The sequence below is a fragment of the Monodon monoceros genome, unplaced genomic scaffold, assembly GCF_005190385.1.
Source record: "Monodon monoceros isolate NGI ecotype Baffin Bay Population unplaced genomic scaffold, NGI_Narwhal_1 Super_Scaffold_7, whole genome shotgun sequence".
Classification (NCBI taxonomy): domain Eukaryota; kingdom Metazoa; phylum Chordata; class Mammalia; order Artiodactyla; family Monodontidae; genus Monodon; species Monodon monoceros.
Genome location: NW_021703784.1, coordinates 4,517,671 through 4,537,486, shown reverse-complemented (window position 1 = coordinate 4,537,486; position 19,816 = coordinate 4,517,671). Strand labels below are relative to the sequence as shown.

General features: G+C 44.0%; 1 long non-coding RNA gene across 1 annotated transcript in view; it reads right to left on the bottom strand.

Annotated features, from left to right (window-relative positions):
* The window catches only part of LOC114887796, a 70,442-nt gene extending 51,019 nt beyond the window's left edge, over positions 1 to 19,423 (bottom strand). Inside the window, exon 1 of the long non-coding RNA XR_003791584.1 lies at positions 18,900 to 19,423. This is a non-coding gene — a long non-coding RNA (uncharacterized LOC114887796). The remainder of the gene's footprint in view (positions 1 to 18,899) is intronic.
* Positions 19,424 to 19,816: the final 393 nt, after the last annotated feature.

Here is a 19,816-nt window from a genome sequence, read left to right as displayed (position 1 = left end):
CAGAAGCTGGAAGAGGCCAAGAAGGATGCTCTCGCAAGCTTAGGAGGGAGCACGGCCCTGCTGACACCCTGATGCTGGACTTCTGGCCTCCAGAACTGCGAGGGAAGGAACTTCTGTTGTTGCCATTGGTTACAGCATCCCTAGGAAATCAACACACAGGGGGCGTAAAGGGCTGCATCTGGGCCACTGCGGCATGACTGTCGCTAGTTCCTGCTCCAGAGTTCACCGCTGGGTCCCTGACGTTCCGTCAGGCCTAAAACATGTTTCACTTTTTCTTCTGCTTAATCTGCTTTCTTCCTTCCTCCTCCAACAGATTTTGATCCCTAATAAACACCTCACACTCTAAACTCGGGCTCCCTGACTGCTTCCAGAGAACCCAGCATGACACGCTATAATAAGATATTTGTTAAGTGAATAAATTAAGTAGACAGTGAGTTCCTGGGAGGAAAGAACTATGTCTTTTTTTAAAATTTAATTTATTATTATTTTTTTTTTGGCTGCATTGGGTCTTCGCTGCTGTGCATTGGCTCTCTCTAGTTGCAGCGAGCGCGGGATACTCTTCGTTGCGGTGCGCCGGCTTCCCACTGCGGTGGCTTCTCTTGTTGCGGAGCACGGGCTCTAGGCACACGGGCTTCAGTAGCTGTGGCACACAGGCTCAGTAGTTGTGGCTCGTGGGTTCTAGAGCACAGGCTCAGTAGTTGTGGCACATGGGCTTAGCTGCTCCACAGCATGTGGGATCTTCCCGGACCAGGGCTCGAACCCGTGTCCCCTGCATTGGCAGGAGGATTCTCAACCACTGCGCCACTAGGGGAGTCCCAAGAACTATGTCTTATTCGTGTTTACAGTCTTAAAGCTTGGCACAGTATCTCACACAGAATACGCGTTCAATAACAACGTCTTATATCAAAGAAAGAATGCACGAACATACAAATAGTTTGAATTGAATCTATAGATCGAAATGAATTTTGGTACAAAATACTTTTGTGTATTTCTGTGAGCCTCCACTGAGGAGGGAAGGAGGGAGGAAGAGTGATCATACTTCACTGTGTCATGAACTCAGCTAAGCACTGTCTTCAGGCTCTCGTGAGGGTGGGAATAGAGGACACAACCTCCACGAAGGACAGCTTTTCCCCTGAGGGCAACATTTTTGTTCTTGCAGTGCTAAGACTCTCCCTATCAACGTGCAGAAATAACTTCACCACCGTGCCCCCAGCCATTCTGACATAAATCCTCATGGATAAACATTTTTAGTGTAAAGAGCAAAAATAAAACAGAGGGGACATGTTCAAACAAGGCGGTGGAATGTGGGTAAAGGAGAAAGAATTGCCACTATTTTCAACAGTCGAAAAGTCTCCGTGAAGGAAATGGGATTCGAGAAGCACCGTTCGTCACAGCAGGTTTCAGAGGATCAGGACCTTAGAGGTCATGTACCACAGCGCCTTCTTTTATAGAGGAAGAAACGGCAGCTCAGAGACAGCAGGGGATTTGCTCAAGGTCCTGCTACCAGGTGCGCAGCAAAACGAGGCTAGAACCTCACAGTTCTTCCCGATAAATTTGAATGGGGCAGCGGGAAGGAAGGAAGGAAGAAGGGCAGGAGGAAGTGGGGGAGGGAGGGGGGCAAAACCCTGGCAAAGTGAACAGGGTTTCAGCACATGTAGGGGAAGGAAATCATCCGGTTCTGGCTAGGTGCTTCAGACAGATTATGTCATTTATTCCCTGTAACAAGAATGTGAGGCGAAAGCTGCCATCTTCATTTTATCGTCTAGGATGGTGAACTCAGAAACACCGGGTGAGTTTCCCAAGTAAAGGACAGAGCTAGGATTCAAAGTCTAGTATGTGTGACTCCCCAAACCATACTTTTCTAGGACAGCGTGTTACAAGGGAGAAGGTGAGAATAAAGTGGAAAGTCGAATGAAGGACTAGCAGCGATAGGTGGGTCACCTGTGGGGGAGACTAGGAAGGAGAACAGGAGTGGGGTTTGAGTGACTCAGGAATTCCCAGAAAAGAGTCTTAAAGCTCGGAGTGACAGTAATAGGGCAGTGGAAGCTGTCTTCTTGTCTACAAATGTGTAAGCAGAGAGGAGGGAAGGTAGCAGTGTCTGTGCCTGGAGTTTGAGGTAAGAGTTGGTGTTCAAGGTGTAACACTGGGTAGGCAGAGGGGCCATGATTATCCCCGCGAGGAGATGCTACCACTCAGCAGTATTGATGGCATGACTCTGGAAATGGGAAGAAATAGGGAGACGTGGAAGGTCTGAAGAGCTACATCCTAGGAGTGACAGCGAAACAGCTGTAAATAGGGTCTTACAAAGACCGCAAAGGTGCCTCAAGCCAACCTAACTCATGTTGGATTGAAGAGATCTGGTCCTCGGTTGCCTGGGACAGGATAGAGTAACTCTTCTCTAGAGTGACAGATGGTCATTCAGAGCCTCTACAATATTACATACCCAATATCCAACATCCAATAAATACTTAGAAATAGAACCAAGGGAAAAAACAGAAAATGGAAATATATACATAGGTGATCCAGATAGGAATTATCTGACAGACTTTAAAATAACTATGACTATATTCAAGAAAATAGATGACAAGACAGGAAATCTACCACAGAAACAGAATCTTGAAAAATATCAAATAGAATTCTAAAAGTGAAAAATGCCATAATGGAAATTAAGAAATCCGTAGATGGTTCAAAGAGCAGATTGGACACAGCTGAAGAGAGGATTCGTGTGCTTGAAGACAGACACAGCTAGAGACAGACAAGAGACTTATGCACAGATATTTTAAAAGAAGGAAAAGTATAGAAAATAACATAACAGATGTACGAAACATGATGACAAATTTAAATATAAACAACTGGAGTCGCTGAGGGGGAGAAAAGACAGAATGCACAGAAAAATATTTTGAGATAATGACCAAGAATTTTTTTAAAAACATCAAAACATATAAGATAGACTAAATAAGAAAAAGAAACCAGTAGAGGGATAAATACAGAGAAAACCACATTTAGGCACATCAAAGTAAAATTATTAAAAACCAAAGATAAAGAGAAAATATTAAAAACACCCAGAGGAAAATAAAAACACATCCCCTTCAAGAAAAGAGCAAAACTAAGACTGACAGCTAGCTGCCTCGGCTCCTACAATGGCAGCCTGCTGAAGACATCTTTAAAACAATGAAAGGAAAAATAACAAAACAGAGTTACTGAGGAGAAAGAAAATCCACGGGACACCTTTAAAGCACCAAAAGAAAACAGAACACAAAAAACCTGTCAACCAGAAGTTATTTACACAGTTAAAATAATCTTCAAAAATGAAGGCAAAATAACATTTACAAGCAAAAACTGAGAAAAATTGTAGCTGGAGGAGTTCGGCTGAAAGAAATTCTAAAAACAGTCCTTAAGGCAGAAGGAAAAATGCTCCCAGGCAGAAACGGAAAAATGAAGGAAGGAATTAAGAACAATGTAAACCATAAATATGTGAGCACATTTAAATTAATATAGATGATAAAGCAATAACAATAATTTCTCATTAAGTGTAAAATAGATACAGCATTTAAATGCATGACTATAATTTTAAAAAGCTAAGAGGAGGGTAAAGTGAATCAAGGGATTTTAAGATTATGGCATTGTTTGGGAAGGTGAAAAATTTTAAGATTATGGCATTGTTTGGGAAGGTGAAAATCCTATTTTATGTTAGGTTCTAATAAATCCAAAATGCATCTTGTAATCTCAAGGCGAAACACTAAAAGAATAGTAAAAGAATACATAGCTAACAAGTTATTAGACAACATATAATATAACAAAATATAACAAAAGTTGAATAATCTAAAATAAGGCAAAAAAGGAGAGAAAAAGGAACATAGAACAGGTGGTACAAATGGAAAATGAATAGTAAGATAATACATAGAAGCTGAAATAGTCATCGTTTATAATAAATGTGATGGTCTAAACACTCAAATATCAATAGAAGGTAAAGATCGTTAGGCAGTATTCCAAACAAAACAAGTCATATGCTGTTTACAAGAGACACACCTCAAATACCAGGACACAGAAAGTTTAAAGTGGGAGACTTTAACACATCTTGTTCTATGATCAATAGAACAAGCAGACACAATAATCAATAAGGTTTGAGAATATTTGAATGTGATTAATAAACTCAATATAATTGACATATATAGAACTCTAAACCCATTAACTCCAAGATATACATTCTTTCCAAAGGAAATGGAACATTTACCAAACAGACCCTATTCTGAGCCATAAAGAATTGTCAGTAAACGTCAAAGGATTGAAACATTCAGTGAATAGTCTGCCCGGAGTAGGATTAAGTTAAAAAGCTATAACAGAAAAAAGTGGAAAGTCTGCAAATGTCTGAAAATTTTTCTTTAGGGAAGAGGTGGACAGTGACAGGAGGGACTTGGGAGGAGCGGGGCTTCTGGGTTCTAGCAATGGTCTATTTCTTGATCTATTTCTTAATTGGTTACACTGATGTGTCCACCTTGTGAAAACGCATTGAGCTGAAACTTACGATCTGTTTATTTTTCTCTATGTATACAGTGCATAAATAAAAAGTTCATTTACAAATGAGGCTGGACTGGGGAAGGAAGACCTGGGACAAGAGTATGATGAGAAGAAATTTAAGAAAAGTATAAGAAAAAAATGTACTGGTTTTGAAATTGCAGTGGAAGGAGTCCCATTTAGCAGTCAGGAAATTTGAGCTCTCATCTGTGTGATGTTGAATAATCATCACCTTTCTCTGGCCTCAGTTTCCTCATTTGTAAAATGGCTATGCAGGTCCCAGATCTGATCCATGATTTTATCACAAAGTTCACGTGTGTACTAAGTGGGAAAGCCTGAGTCTTTCCTGCCACAATCTATACTCACACATCATTCCTCATTATTTGTAACATCATTCTCTCAGAGAGAGAACACTGACAATCCAATGGCGTCAATAACTTATCTGCCAATGGCAGTTACATTATAGGACATTACTAGCACCCCAGAATCCCACCTTGGGTCATTTCAGAATATTCTTCTTTCCATAAACGTATCTGGACTTTTACCACCATTAACCAGCTTTGCCTGTTGGTAAGTAGCTGTTTTTTATTCCCCTCACCAGCTTGCTTTCTGTACCAGATCCGTGGAAAACCTGGGGCAGGGTGTGTGTGTGTCTCACTCTTGAATTAGGGCTCTTCTTTTCTTTTTTCTTTTTAAATTTTATTTATTTGTTTATTTTTGCTGTGTTGGGTCTTTGTTTCTGTGCGAGGGCTTTCTCTAGTTGCGGCGAGCGGGGGTCCCTCTTCACCGTGGTGCGCGGGCCTCTCACTGTCGCGGCTTCTCCTGTTGCGGAGCACAGGCTCCAGACACGCAGGCTCAGTAGTTGTGGCTCACGGGCCCAGTTGCTCCATGGAATGTGGGATCTTCCCAGACCAGGGCTCGAACCCGTGTCCCTTGCATCGGCAGGCAGATTCTCAACCACTGCGCCACCAGTGAAGCCCTCTTTTTTTTTTTTTTTAACAATTCAGTGCGAAAGCCATCAAGAAGGACTGAGCAGGGTAGACATCCATGCAGTGGTGTAGGGCAGGATAAGGGAGCCCAGAGCAGAGTCAGAGCCTGAGCAGGATAAGAAGGAGTCCACGTGGGGAAGGGGTGACCCAGCACAGGATGCCAGAGTCTGTGTGGGAAGAACTCTGCACTGGGACTGACACATACACACTACCGCATATAAAATAGATAACTAATAAGGACCTACTGTACAGCACAGGGAACCCTACCCAATACTCTGTAATGACCTATATGGGAAAAGAATCTAAAACAGACTGGATATATGTATATGCATAACTGATTTACTTTGCTGTACACCCGAAACTAACAGAACATAACACAACTAGCACGATAAAAATTTTTTAAAAAAGAACTCCTCATAAGAAAGTGAAGAAGAGGCAGCAATTGGAGATTGCTTACATACAGAGGGATTGACCAAATAAATAAATATATTCAGTGGGAAAAAACAGAAAACCCTGTATCCAAACTGATATAAATAGATAAATAAATGTGAAGTTTGACGAGGAATGGGATGTTTGTAGTCGCAAAATCGTCCCCTCCTCCCCAATTACTTATTGTCTACAATGAGCAAAAGAATGATTTTACAGTGGAGAAGCCTGGCAGATAGCACCTTACTCAAATGATCAAAAGGCACACCAACAGTAATGGGTCATATTTAAATACCGTGCATCACTGGCTAGGATATAATAAGGAAACCCAGTATCCTGCTGTGATATTCCTGTCAAAGATGCATGAACCCAATCAAGAGGGCAGATATCAGACTGAGGGGTTTTCTAAAAAGGACTGGCTTGTAATCTTCAAAAATGTCAATGTCATGAAAGACAAGGAAAAACCACGGAACTGTTCCAGATTAAAGAAGAATGAAAAGATTTGGTGCGACGTGACGCGACGTGAGATCCTAGACTGAATCATTTCTCTATAAAGGTCATTACTGGGACAACTGTTGAAACTGGGATGGTGCCCGAGGATCAGATGGCCTCTGTTGTAAGGCAGCAATGTTGATTTCCTGACTCTGGTGGTTGTGGAGGGGAAAACGCTTGCTTACAGAAAATTCTCAAGAACTGTGGGTGATGGGGCCTAAGGTCTGTGTTCTCAGATGGTTTAGGAAGAAAAGCTCTTCATAATGTTCATGAAGCTTTTCTGTAAGTTTGAGAAACTGTTTCAAGAGAGCAGCATTGGGAAGCATCATTTATCTAGGTCCCTTCTCTGACCCAGAGAGCCTGTGTCAGGGTAGAGAAATAAACACAGATACAAAAACTTAACAAAAGTCACCTGCCCTAAACCCCTGCTATCTTTCTAGAGTTGTCTGCAATGACATTATTATTAAGTATAATAGCCGCATTTATTGAGTGCTTACTCTCTTCCAGGCACAGGACTACAGGCTGTGATTTGCCCAAGTTCACACACCTGGCCAGCAGTGGATGGCGCCAAGGAGAACGGGAGCTTTTGCCAGGGTGATGCTGTATCAGTTGGCTGCTTTAGGTGGAGCAAGACAGCCATGGCTATTCTGCACAAAGCACAGGTGAGCAGGCTTCTTAGCTGTAGGCAGGGGTGCCAAGTCACAGATGGAGGAAGGCGATAGAAATGGGAGCCTTCTCTGTGGGACCTGATCCCCCACTAGCTAAGCTGATGGCTTTCCCATTTTCTTGCCATGGGGCTCTCCTGTAACAAGACAAATTACTCTATCAATCCTCCCTTTGCCAGCAGATAAAGATGCCCAGCCTGCCAGACGGTGCCCTGCGGTTTCCCCTGCTGTTCCAGTCCTGTTAGCAAGAGCCACACGCCGAGCTGGAATCCCAGCGTGGAGCCTCGGGCTGGGGGCAGGGCGTGTGACAGAAAGAGCGGAGGCTGAATGGAGGGCCCCCCCCCACCCCATCTGCTGTTTCTCTGCTCCTTCCTCCTTCTCTTCCTAACAACATCGAGGAAATGCCTGCAAGCTGAGCTCAGAAAGCATGCGTTACAAGGCCCTGAGCTGGGCAGCGACCGTTCCAGCACAGACAGTATCCACGCTTGCTTCCACAAACCTGCCTTCCGCCTTCCCCAACACTACCCCAAATCGTACAGGACCCTCTGGAGTCTCAGCCCCTCTGTGGAACTCTCCCTTCTCTGAATTCTCTAACAATTCACCTCTGACACACAGTCTAACAGAGGTTGAACTTCACGCTCTAGTTTCAATCCAACTGTTGAATGCGTGCAGGATTGTGTGAGCACCTGATCAGAGCTACGGCAGGTATTGGTGACAGGGCGGGAAGGAAGACACAGCCCCTGCCTCGTGGAGCTTACACCCTAGCATGGAAGACAGATTAAACAAAGAATGGCAAATAGAGGGTTAACACAGCAGAGGTAAGGGCTGCTTGGTGCAGAGAACAAAGGAAGTTAGCTGAATCAAAGGATTCAAGGGAAGCCTGCCAGCTTCTGAGTTTTCTTACTCTTTTTGCCTGGAAGTCTAGTCTTCCCTATAAACTGCATATGCTTCAAGACCAAGAGGCAGACGTGATTTAGCCCTAATGTCCTTCGTGACAAATCATCAGAAAACACCGGCGAGTTCGAATGCAGCTAACGTGAGTGGTGTCTGTAGGGTCACATGCTGTCCCACGTTCCACCCACGGCACCCAAGGGGACTTAGGACACTCCTGGGGCTTCACAAGGAAGAAAATATATACAAATTGCATAGAATTTGCTGCCCCAATTCCATGGCCTTGCTTCTTGCTTAGTTTCCTCTCTCTGAGCTGCCCTGGCATTGGCCTAGAAGGAATCCTAACCCCCAGTAAAAATAAAATGTGGATCTTGCACAAACCTGTGTGAAGGTCACTCAACAGAAAAGTGCCAGGACCCCGAACCCAACAGCCTGAGCAGAAAGTGGAAATGCCGACTTTCTTCATGAAAAGCCCACAATTAATTAACTTCAACAGAATTAACTTCGTTCAATGTTTATGACAATTATACTTTGTGCTCAGAAGCACATAGGCCTGGGGACGGTACACAGGAGGCTGGGATGTGGTGAGGCCCTCAAGGAGCTTACAGGGAGGGAATCCATTCAGAGATAATGATAATAATGATAGTTTCCAGTGAGCGGACGATGCCCAGGGCCTGGTGTCTAATAGTTTCCCCCTCGCAACCTCTAGGTGAGGTTTGAGTGTTCCCATTTTTAGGATGAGGAAACTGAGGCTCTGAGATTTTAATTTTCCCAAAGTTAGAGCAGGCTAGTTACAGAGCCAGGATCTGAACCCAGCTACTCTATTTAACTCCAAGATCTGTTTTTTTTTTTTTTTCACTAAACTATGCTGGACACAAATCAAAATGAATCTTTTTCACTTTATAAAGCAGAATGATATAAGTGCTCCACAAGAGACACATAAGTTATCATAAGAGTCAGAGGGGTCAGATAGCTTCAAGGGTGGGGGAGGACTCAGAAAGGCAGCAATTTTCAGATATTAATTTTTGTTTTTATCTTTTGGATTCAGAAGGATCCTTACTATTAACTAGTCCAGCATTTCCTGTGTGTATTCTGTAGGGCAAGATATTCCTTTAGAGAGAGAGAGAGAGAGAGAGAGAGAGAGAGAGAGGGAGAGAGAGAGAGAGAGAGTGTGTGTGTGTGTGTGTGTGTGTGTGTGTGTGTGTGTGTTCAAGCACGTGTGTAGTTTTAAATCCTGGGCAAGTTTGCAACTCATGTCCCCTTCTGGGTAGCTCACAATGCCCATTAGCAAATTAAAGGCTCTGAGAAGGTCCGCAGTTAGGATTTCCCAAACTTACTTGACCATGCCACCCTCTTTTGAAAAAAACCTATGAACATCCCAAGGAATTCTTTTATTTTCCTAATTTTTAATGTGAACCATTTTTTAAAGTCTTTATTGAACTTGTTACAATACTGCTTCTGTTTTTTATGTTTTGGTTTTTTGGCCACAAGGCAGGTGGGATCTTAGCTCCCCGACCAGGGATCGAACCTGCACCTCCTGCATTGGAAGGCGAAGTCTTAACCACTGGACAGCCAGGGAATTCCCCCTAATTTTTAAAATTAAGATATAATTGACATATAACATTATACGAGTTTCAGGTGTACAACATACTGATCTGGTATTTGCAAATGTGAGTCACCACAGTAAGTCTAGGTAACAACCGTCACCACACATAGTTAGAATTTGTTTTCCTGTGATGAGAACTTTTAAGATCTACTCTCTTAGCAACTTTTAAATATACGATACAGTGTTGTTAACTATAGTCACCATGCTGTACATCATATCCTCAGGATTGATTTATTTATAACTGGAAGATTGTACCTTTGGACCCCCTTCACTCATTTTGCTCACCCCTCCGACCCCAGCCTCTGGCAACCAGCCATCAGTTCTTTGTATCTGTGAGCTCATTTTGGGATTTGTTTGTTTTTTAGATTCCACATAAGTGAGATCATACGGTATTTGTCTTCCTCTGACTTATTTCACTCAGCATAATGTCCTCAAGGCCCAATCATTTTGTCACAAATGTCAAGATTTCCTTCTTTTTTTGTGGCTGAATAATATTCCATTAGGTGAATACACCACATTTTCTTTATCTATTCATCCATTGACAGACACTTAGGTGTCTGTCATTTGATTTGCATTTCCCTGGTGATTAGTGATGCTGAGCACCTTTTTATGAACCTGGAATTCTTATTCCTCAGAATATCCAGGTAGTCCAATTCCATCATTTTATAGGAAAGGAAAGCAGGACCAGAGAAGGTGAGTGCTGGGCCCGAGATCCCAGCAAGACAGGAGTCAGAGCCGGGCTGGCACTGAGCAGGACTGTGCAGGTTGGGTAGGCTGTGACAGCCAAAAGTCAATGTCAGTCAATTTGTGGAGGCAGGAAGCAGTCCTTCAGTTTGGAGAAAGGAGAAGAGCCTGCTTTGGCCTCTGTGCCAAGTGCCCAAGGAGCTAGGAAGGTGGAGAAGCCCGGCGGAGGGAAGGCATGCGTGATCAAACATGGCATGTGTGATCCCCAAACACTGGTAGGGGACGGTGTTTGTCCTTTATTCAGTAGCAGGGAGCCACTGAAGGTCTGAAGCATGGAGAGGTGTGATCTGACCTGTGCGGTAAGAAAACTTCAGTGAAGATGTGTGCAACTTAGAATGACTGGGAGGAAAAACTAGAGGCAGAGAGACGAGGGCAGGCAAGAGGCAAAAGGGGACCGTGAATTAGACATGGCTCCTCCCATTTCATAAAAAAGGAGACCAAGGTAGAGAAGTCACCCAGCCCAATGTCACATAGCCAGCAGCAAGCAGAGCCAACAATTACATTAATGATGATTTACTCATTTTTAGTCAGAATGATTTTCTACACTTTTTGTTTTTAGCAGCTTTATCGAGAGTTAAGTAACAAACCATACAATTCACCCATCTGAAGGATGACATTCAATGGCTTTTAGTATATTCACAGATTTGCACATCAATCCCCTCAAAAAGAAACTCCATATCCTTTAGCTATCATTTCCCATACCCTCTAGCCCTACGCAACCACTTTCTGTCTATATAAATGGACTATATATAATACTATTATATGCAAATCTACTTTCTGAGTCTATAAAGTTCCCTACTCTGGACACATCATATTAATGCAATTATATAATCTGTTGTCTTGTGACTAGATTCTTTCACTTAGCATAATGATTTCAAGGTTCATACATGTTGAGGCATGAATCAGCACTTCATTCCTTTTTATGCCCAGATGATATTCCATCGTATAGTTATACTACACTTCATTTATCCATTCACAAGCTGATGGACATTTGGGTTGTCTCCACCTTTTGGCTATTGTGAATAATGTTGCTGTAACCATTCGTGTCCACGTTTTGGTGCAGACAGATGTTTTCATTTCCTTGGGCATATACCCAGAAGTGGAACTGCTGGGTCATGTGGTAGCTCTATGCTTAACATTTTGCGGGGCTGCCAGCCTGCTTTCCGAGGTGGCCACACTCCTTTACGTTCCCACCAGCTGTGTATAAGGGTTCAGTTTCTCCACATCTTCTCAAACACTGGCTCTTGTTTGTCTTTTTAACTTTAGCCAGCCTAGTTGGTGTGAAGTGGTATCTCACTGTAACTTTGATTTGCAATTTCCTTAGTGACTAATGATGTTGAACATACTTTCATGTGCTTACTTGTGTATGTGTCTTGGAGAAATGTCTATTCAGATCCTTTGTTCATTGTTTAAACTTGGTCATTTGTCTTTTTGTTATTGATCTGTGTGAATTCCTTATGTATTCTATATATAAGAATACATATACATTGGTGTTCTTTGAAGCACAAAAGTTTTAAATTTTGGTGAAGTCCAATTTATCTATTTTTTGTTTCTTGTGCTTTTCGGTGTCATATCTAAGAAACCACTGAATAATCCAAGCTCACAAAGAGGTAAAGGTCCGACTTCATTTTTTTGCAAGTGAATATCTAACACAATTTGTTGAAAAATATTTTTTTTTCTATTTGTCTTGACACCCTTTTTAAAATCCAACTGACCATAAATGTAAAGGTTTATTCTGGACTCTCAGTTCTATTCCTTTATCCTATACGTCTTATTCCTGGACCACACTGTCTTGATTACTATAGTTTTGTAGTAAGTTTGAAATCAGGATGTGAGAGTCCTCCAACTTTATTCTTGTTTAATATTGTTTTTACCTTCCTGGGTTTCTTGCATTTCTATACGAATTTTAGAACCAGACTGTCAATTTCTTCAAAAATTCCAGCTGGGATTTTGATAGAGACTGTGTTGGATTTACATATTACTTAGGGGATTATTGCCATTTTAACAGTATTAAGTCTTCCAATCTATGAAGATGGGATATCTTTCCATACTTCATTCCTTTTTATTGCTGAATAATATTCCATTGCTTGAACACAGTACATTTTAATTTATTCACTTGGAAATGTGGGTTATTTTCTACCTTTTGCTATTATGAATAATATTGCTATGAATGTTCGTGTACATGTTCTTGTGGGGATTATGTTTTCATTTCTTCCGGGTATATACACAGGATGAAAATGCTGGGTCATATAGTAACTCTCTGTTTAACATGTTGAGGAACTGCCCGATTGTTTTCTAAAGCGTCTGCACTATTTTACACTATTTTACACCATTTCCATTCTCAACAATTCTAAATTCCGATTTCACCACATCTTAACTAACATTTGTTATCATCTATTTTAGCCATCCTGGTGGGTGTGAACTGGTATCTCATTGTGGTTTTGATTTGCATTTCCCTATTGGCTAATGATGTTCAACATCTTTTCACGTGTTTATTGGTTATCCCCCTCCCTTGCTTCAAGGGCTGTAAAGCAATGAAGAGCTGTGGGCAACTCAGGTGGCTGATCGGTCACATCTGGCTTGAGGGATGGGCATCCAAGCACAATGAGCAGTGCCCGTCACCCCTCTGGTCAGTTATGGGAGGTATGGTATGGTATCGTATGGTATGGTATGGAGTGATGTGTGGCGTGGAGTGGCGTGGCGTGGCATGGCGTGGTATGGCGTGGTATGGTTTGCCCAGCACAGCTGGCTGCAGCCCCGGGGCAGCCGGTAGTCCCAGCGAAGTGGGTAGAAAGGTTCTGAAATAGACAGTAGCTCATTCTGAGCCCAGCTATTTGCTGAACTGCTTCCAAGGGAATCTGCCTGTTTCCTTCAGTCTAAAATAGATAACACATAGAAACACCCAGATCCTCGAAGCCTGATGAAGACAAACAAGTGACAGAAAGGCGGCATCCTGGGAGATCCTGGCAGGGGAGATCAATCTGTCTGATATGTGCTTTGTTGGAAAAAGAGGAAGGGGGTGCAGAGGGCTGACAGTGCCTCCTGAGTGTCAGAGGGCACAGCAGGGAGGAATCTGAATACCTGGGTGTTTGGTGGGCCTCCTGGGGGCTCTGCTACTAAAGAGGTGCAGCGCCTTTCTCAGAGCCGCAGGATGTGGCAACTCAGAGAAAGTGCCAGTCTTGAAGCCCCTCAGATATCATGAGTGCTGCATCCCAGCCAAAGCCAGCTGTGGGAGGAGGTACAAAATGAACATCTGGCTGTTCCCGCCTCTGCCTTAGGATGTCGTGAGGCCCCGAGGGAAGCTGGACTTGGGTTGCCAAGGTCAACCACAAGCTCTGTGTTCTTGGTTGGCATGCTCCTCGGAATGTATCATTAATAGAAAGTGGGTGTCCAAGGAAAGTGAGGTGGCAACCCATCAAACTCCACATGGAGGGAACTGGGCTTTTAACTGGTCCTCAGTAACACGGTGGGCACTCAGAGGAGAGAGACCAGGAGGGCGAATGGCTTGTTACGTCATGGGATCTTAAAAAGGATACCTCATTTGGAGAAAAAGAAGACACAGGAAGATGTAATAACTGTTTGAAATCGCTTAAAGCAAAACTGTTAGATGGAAGAGGAACCAGTACGTGCGAATCTAGGGAACAGAACCACTGTTCTAGAAGTTACACTGTAGAAATTCTGTAGAAATTACACTGTCATGGTTTGAACTCGTTCTAAGTAAGAACTTTAACAATATGAATGATCTGAAACCAGAACTGACTGCCCTGTAAGGTAATGGATTCCCTGACACTAGAGGTGTTTGGACAGAAGCTGAGCAATCATTGATAGGGCGACATAAAGGGCATTCAGATATTTGAAAGAGGGCCTGATAGCCTCAAAAAACTTCCGACTCCGAAATTCTCTGAATCGATTTTGGCTGAACCGTATGAAATTGCCACTATTCCCCTCTCTGGCCAGTAAGACTTCTTTAACTTGAGAACAGTCCAGTCACAAAGGAGAACCATAAAAATACATAACATCCAAACTGATAGCAATTGCCAACCAGTAGATTTCATCTTATAGTATGCTTGGTTCGGGGGCATTTCATGATGCTTTATTTAGACTAGTAGTTTGAAGATTCTTCTCCCTCCACTGGATACCACACTGTGTAAGATATTACAAGAGACAGACTACCTGTCAATGGTAAGACCTTCCAGCACTGCTGGCACCCGAACTGTCTAGCTCAGAGTCTGCAACAGATCTGGGCTGTGATGAATTATGAGCAAAGGGGAACATCTCTGTTTAAGAGAGGTATATGCTTAGGGATCAAAGGGACAGATGGGCCGATTATACTGGAGGCTACCCTAGTAATAAGTCTTGCCAGATTGGAACCTGTGGGATTCTTCAAACCCTGTGGAAGGGGGAGATACAGCCTGAAATCCATCTCAGAACATCGTCCTGGACCTGGGTCCATCTCCATTCATGAACTGTAAGTATTCCTGCTGCACAGCTCTCCAGTGCAAAGGGCTGCTGAAGAGACAGATGGAACAGAAAACAGAAAGGGTACACGCACACGTGTGCATGCACACACACACACAGCTTTGTATCACTACTGATGTTTGAAACTGAAATGAACTTGATCCATAAAAACAGTGAAAACTCAGACTGAAAAAAATAGCATAGCAATTAAAAAAACAGGTTTTAATTGAAAAGCACACATTTCCTTAATCCTTGTCAGCACTGCTGCTTTCTTTGGCATTGCACAGGGAGACTAAATGATGTAATGGATAAGAGAGTTTGCTCAGGAAGCAGACTTCCTGAGTTTCAGCTCTGGTTCTATCATTTACAGGCTGTGTAACCTACGGAAGTTACTTTACTTCTCTGTGCCTTAGTTTTCACATCTATCAATATAAAAAAGATGAGGTAAAGCAGATGCGGTACATACACACGGTGGAATACTACTCAGCCATCAAAAAGAAGGAAATCATGCCATCTCAGCAACACGGATGAGATTACCACACTAAGTGAGGTACCTTAGACAACGACAAATACCATATGATATCACTTATACGTGGAATCTAAAAGAATGACACAAATGAACTTATTTACGCAACAGAAACAGACTCACAGACCTTGAAAACAAACTTATGGTTACCAAAGGGGAAATGTGGAGGGGAGGGATAAATTAGGAGTGTGGGATTAACATATATACACTACTATACATACAACAGATATTCAACAGAGACCTACTGTATAGCCCAGGGAATGTTAATTAATATTCTGTAGGGGAAAAGAATCTGAAAAACAGTGGATATATGTATATGTGTAACTGAATCACTTAGCTGTACACCTGAAACTGACACAACACTGTAAGTCAACTATACTCCAATATAAAATAAAACTTAAAAGATGAGGATAATTATAATAATACGTACCTCATGGATATTATGAGATTTAAATGTAAGGTACTTAGAATGATGCTATTATACTCAATAAATGTTATGTTTTATTATTATATGATATTACAACAGCTAATTTTCATACAACAGGAAATTAGATTCCAGGTCAACTGGAGGGACAGGTGGGGCAGAGGAGGTGGGATTTTTTCTGATAGTTTCAATAAGAAAGATGTAAAATCAAGGTGTTCGATCAGAGCTGCAGTTTTCAACACTTGTTACTCACCAGCATCAACTGGGCAGCAATTTAAACAAAGACTGGCTGTATCAGACCAATTAAATGATAATATCTGGGAGTGAAGCTCAGGCTGCCGTATTTTTCAAAAGCTCAGATGATACTAGTGTGTAGTCGGGGCTGAGCCTTGCTGGACAAGGTTCTCGCTGCTTAGAGTGTGGTTCAGGGATCAGCAGCGTCGACCTCACCTGCAAGTGTCAGAGCCACAAAACCTCAGGCCCCACCTCGCCCGAGACCTACTGCATCAGAGCTGTATTTTAACAAGGTCCCCTGGTGGTTCCCATGCACATGGACATTTCAGGAGCGCTAAATTAGATGACCTCCAAGGTCACTTTCCGCCCTGAGGTAGGTGTCCAGTAAATGCTAAATGAAATAATAGCACGGTAATCTGATGTCCCAGGAAAGTCCTAGGCAGAAAGGCCTCTGGAACCAGGACCAGCAGGGATGCCACAAGAGCCCAAAACTGGTTTTTCCCCAGACCTAGAAATCTTGACAAAAGCACACTTGTGCTTACAGGCCAGGGGCAATTAATTAGCAGGGTGTCCCTGGCAAGCTTCTGGGGCCAATGGAAAAGCATGACGGGAAGTGACATAGATCAACAGGAATCAGAGACAGAGAGTAGAAGAGATAAGAGTTTCATCTTCCCAAGGTCTCAACGAACCTTGGTTCTCATGGACTTCCAGCGCTGTGCATGGCAAGCATGAGCCATTCACATTTTGAACTGGCTTCTTCCAACGAGGTGTGCTCACCACCGACATAGGCATCCTTAACTCCCATTTACTGTCTTTTTTCCCACAGTTCTCTGTTCCTTCCTTACCTATCACAGCACAGCTGCACATTCCTATCAACCCCAATTATTTCTGTCCTCTTACTTCACCCTCCAAATCCACCTCTTCTTTAAATTGTTTGTTTTTTTTTTTTTTAATTTTTGGCTGTGTTGCGTCTTTGTTGCTGTGCGCAGGCTTTTCTCTAGTTGTGGCGAGCGGGGGCTACTCTTCGTTGTGGTGCGCGGGCTCCTCATTGCTGTGGCTTCTCTCGTTGCGGAGCACGGGCTCTAGGCACGCGGGCTTCAGTAGTTGTGGCACGCAGGCTTCAGTAGTTGTGGCTCGCGGGCTCTAGAGCGCAGGCTCAGTAGTTGTGACGCATGGGCTTAGCTGCTCTGCGGCATGTGGTATCTTCCCGGACCAGGGCTCGAACCCATGTCCCCAGCATTGGCAGGTGGATTCTTAACCACTGCGCCACCAGGGAAGTGCCTATACTTTCTTGTCTTTATGAATTTGACTACTCTGGGGACCTCACGTAAGTAGAATCAGCAATATTTTTCCTTGTATAACTGGCTTATTTCACTTAGCGTAACGTCTTCAAGGTTCATCCACGTTGTAACGTGTGTCAGGATTTCCTTGATTTTTACCCAGCATCTTGCTACTCTGGGAGACAATGAATAGCTCTTTATCTAGACAAGGTCAGTCTGTGTAGTGGGGAGAGGACAGAGGGAGGCCTACAACTTGTCTCTGCTTTGTCCACAAGAGCCATCAACACAAGAAAAGGACTCTGGATGAGGGGTTAGGGCCTTTGTCTGTGAGTAAAATTGGAAAAGGTTGAGGGGCAAATGGGAGGAGCCCATAAATAGGAGAACAGGACCAAAGACCCAGAGGTGGGCCTGAAGCTGGTGTGTGTGTGTGTGTGTGTGTGTGTGTGTGTGTGTGTGTGTGTACACGAGAGGGGAGATTCTTCTACAACTAGCTTAGCTTCCCAAATTTCACCTGCTCATATATGGAGCAACCAGGGCTGCCTCTGGGCACCATTTGTTCTAGAGCACTGGAGTGCAGAATGCCGTCCCTCACCGGGCTGCTCTTGGTCTTCTGGTGAGCTGTTGTTGGTGTGTGTGCAGTTGGATCCCCGGCTGCCTCCACTTGGCTCAAGCCCTCCCCCTTCCCTCCCCCCAGGGCCCTGCTCCCTAGGAATCCAAAGCTCAGCCCAGGACAGAGTTTCAGCCCCAGATTCAGGGAGCTTGCATCTCAGGAGGGAACAAAAGGGGGAAGCAGGACCCTTTTGCTTAGAGTCTCAGAATAGAATAGAGCTGGAAGGGACTTCAGCGGTGCCCTGTCCTCATTTTATTCTGGGGAAACTGAGGCCCAGGAGGGTGGTGCCGCTTGCCCAAAGTCACACAGCGGACCTAAGACAAGAATTCAGGTCTCCGCTGTTTCCATAAGCCTCAGCTGCTTCTTCTAAGCCGTGGTTGCCTCAGCAACAACGAATTCTCATTTGCCCCCTCCTTGCCAGCCTCCAGGCCTTCCAATTGACTCAGTACCTCTGCCCGTATCTCCAGGGGCCGAAGCTTCGAAAACCCATTTCATAAGCAGCCCTCTGTCATCTCCCGCTATTAGGTGCACCCTCCCCAGGTTGCATCTTCCCTGTTGCCCTCTGGGATGCCCCCCCCCCGCCCAGTTCCTTTTGTCATGATTGCTTACATTTTTGACCAAAACTGCTGCGAGGCCTTGGGCAAACCATCTGTAGAGTAAAATCCCAACTAGAGTAGGAAATTATCGAGCAAACTGAACATCGCCACAGAGGGCTTGAAACCCCCTTCCCACCTGAGCAGCCCACCCGCCCCACACCCCTCTTCACGTACCTTTGTTTCGGGGGCGGGGGGGGGGGCCCAATGGCTCTCTTGTTTCCAAGAAATGACTGAAATGCCCTAACAGGGACAGCTCAAGATTTGAAATTACTACTATATTGATTCACTCAAGTTCTTACCTTCGGAATTTTGAACTGATCTGGGCAAAACTTTGTGAACGTTTCAACACACCCGACTTCATAATCTCATTAGTGCAAATTCAACTGACAGACACTGAAACAGCCCTGGGGGGAGGGGGGGAGCTGAGACGCGCAGACACTTACAAGGGGCGATTTCCTTTGCACCTGGAGATGAGAAATCACAGTTGTCAGCCCTCGCTTTGAAAGGCAGGAAGATGGGCGATAAAGTCTGAGCTGCACGCAGAGCTTGGACACGTTCTACTCCCTCCCAGGGAGGGGGCCGGAGCCCAAAGCAGAGGAGGACGGAGAGGCATCCCGTATAGCTCACACCTCTCACAAGGGAGAGCAGGGATTAAAGCCATCAAAACAGATCAAACTGCCTCTGCCCTCGGCTCCCCTACAGCCCCACCGGGAGCGTCACCACATCTGCGATCCTCATCAGCAAAAATTGCGCACGAGTCCCAGAGCTTTGCCCGTCCTCCTAGGAGATCAATCGGCCGTGTACTTGCTCCTTATTTCCAGATAGCTCAGTGACGCTCCAGCAGCAGCTCCAGGAATCTGGACCTGGAAACTTCCCTGCTGGCACAGAACGGCCAGACCTTTATTTTGTCAAGATGCCAAAACAAAACCAAATGAAGTGAGAAACAAACAACTCGCATCACCGCGATTTCTTTCTTTTTTTTTTTTTTTTTTTAAAAGAAGGGCACTTTCATGCCAAATAAATAAATAAAGCTCTTGACATAGCTCTTAATTTTCTCATTTTGACACGGTCCTCGTTTGGACCCAGGGGATAAAGACCCCCCCCCCGGGGAGTCTCTAGATATGCCTTTGGATAACTGAAAACTACATTTCCAACTTCAGTCCCTACAGCTGTCCCTGATCTGCTTCCCTCCCCTAAAATATACCCTTTAATCCATCTTAACAACCCAGGGCGCACATCCTCCTGTTTTCTATCCCTTGGAAACGCCCTCCTCATCCTCTCCCGGCGGCTCTTACTCATTCTTGAGCTCCTCTTCTTCAGAAGCCTCCCCTCCCTCTGCAGGCAGAGGGCTGTCCCTCCG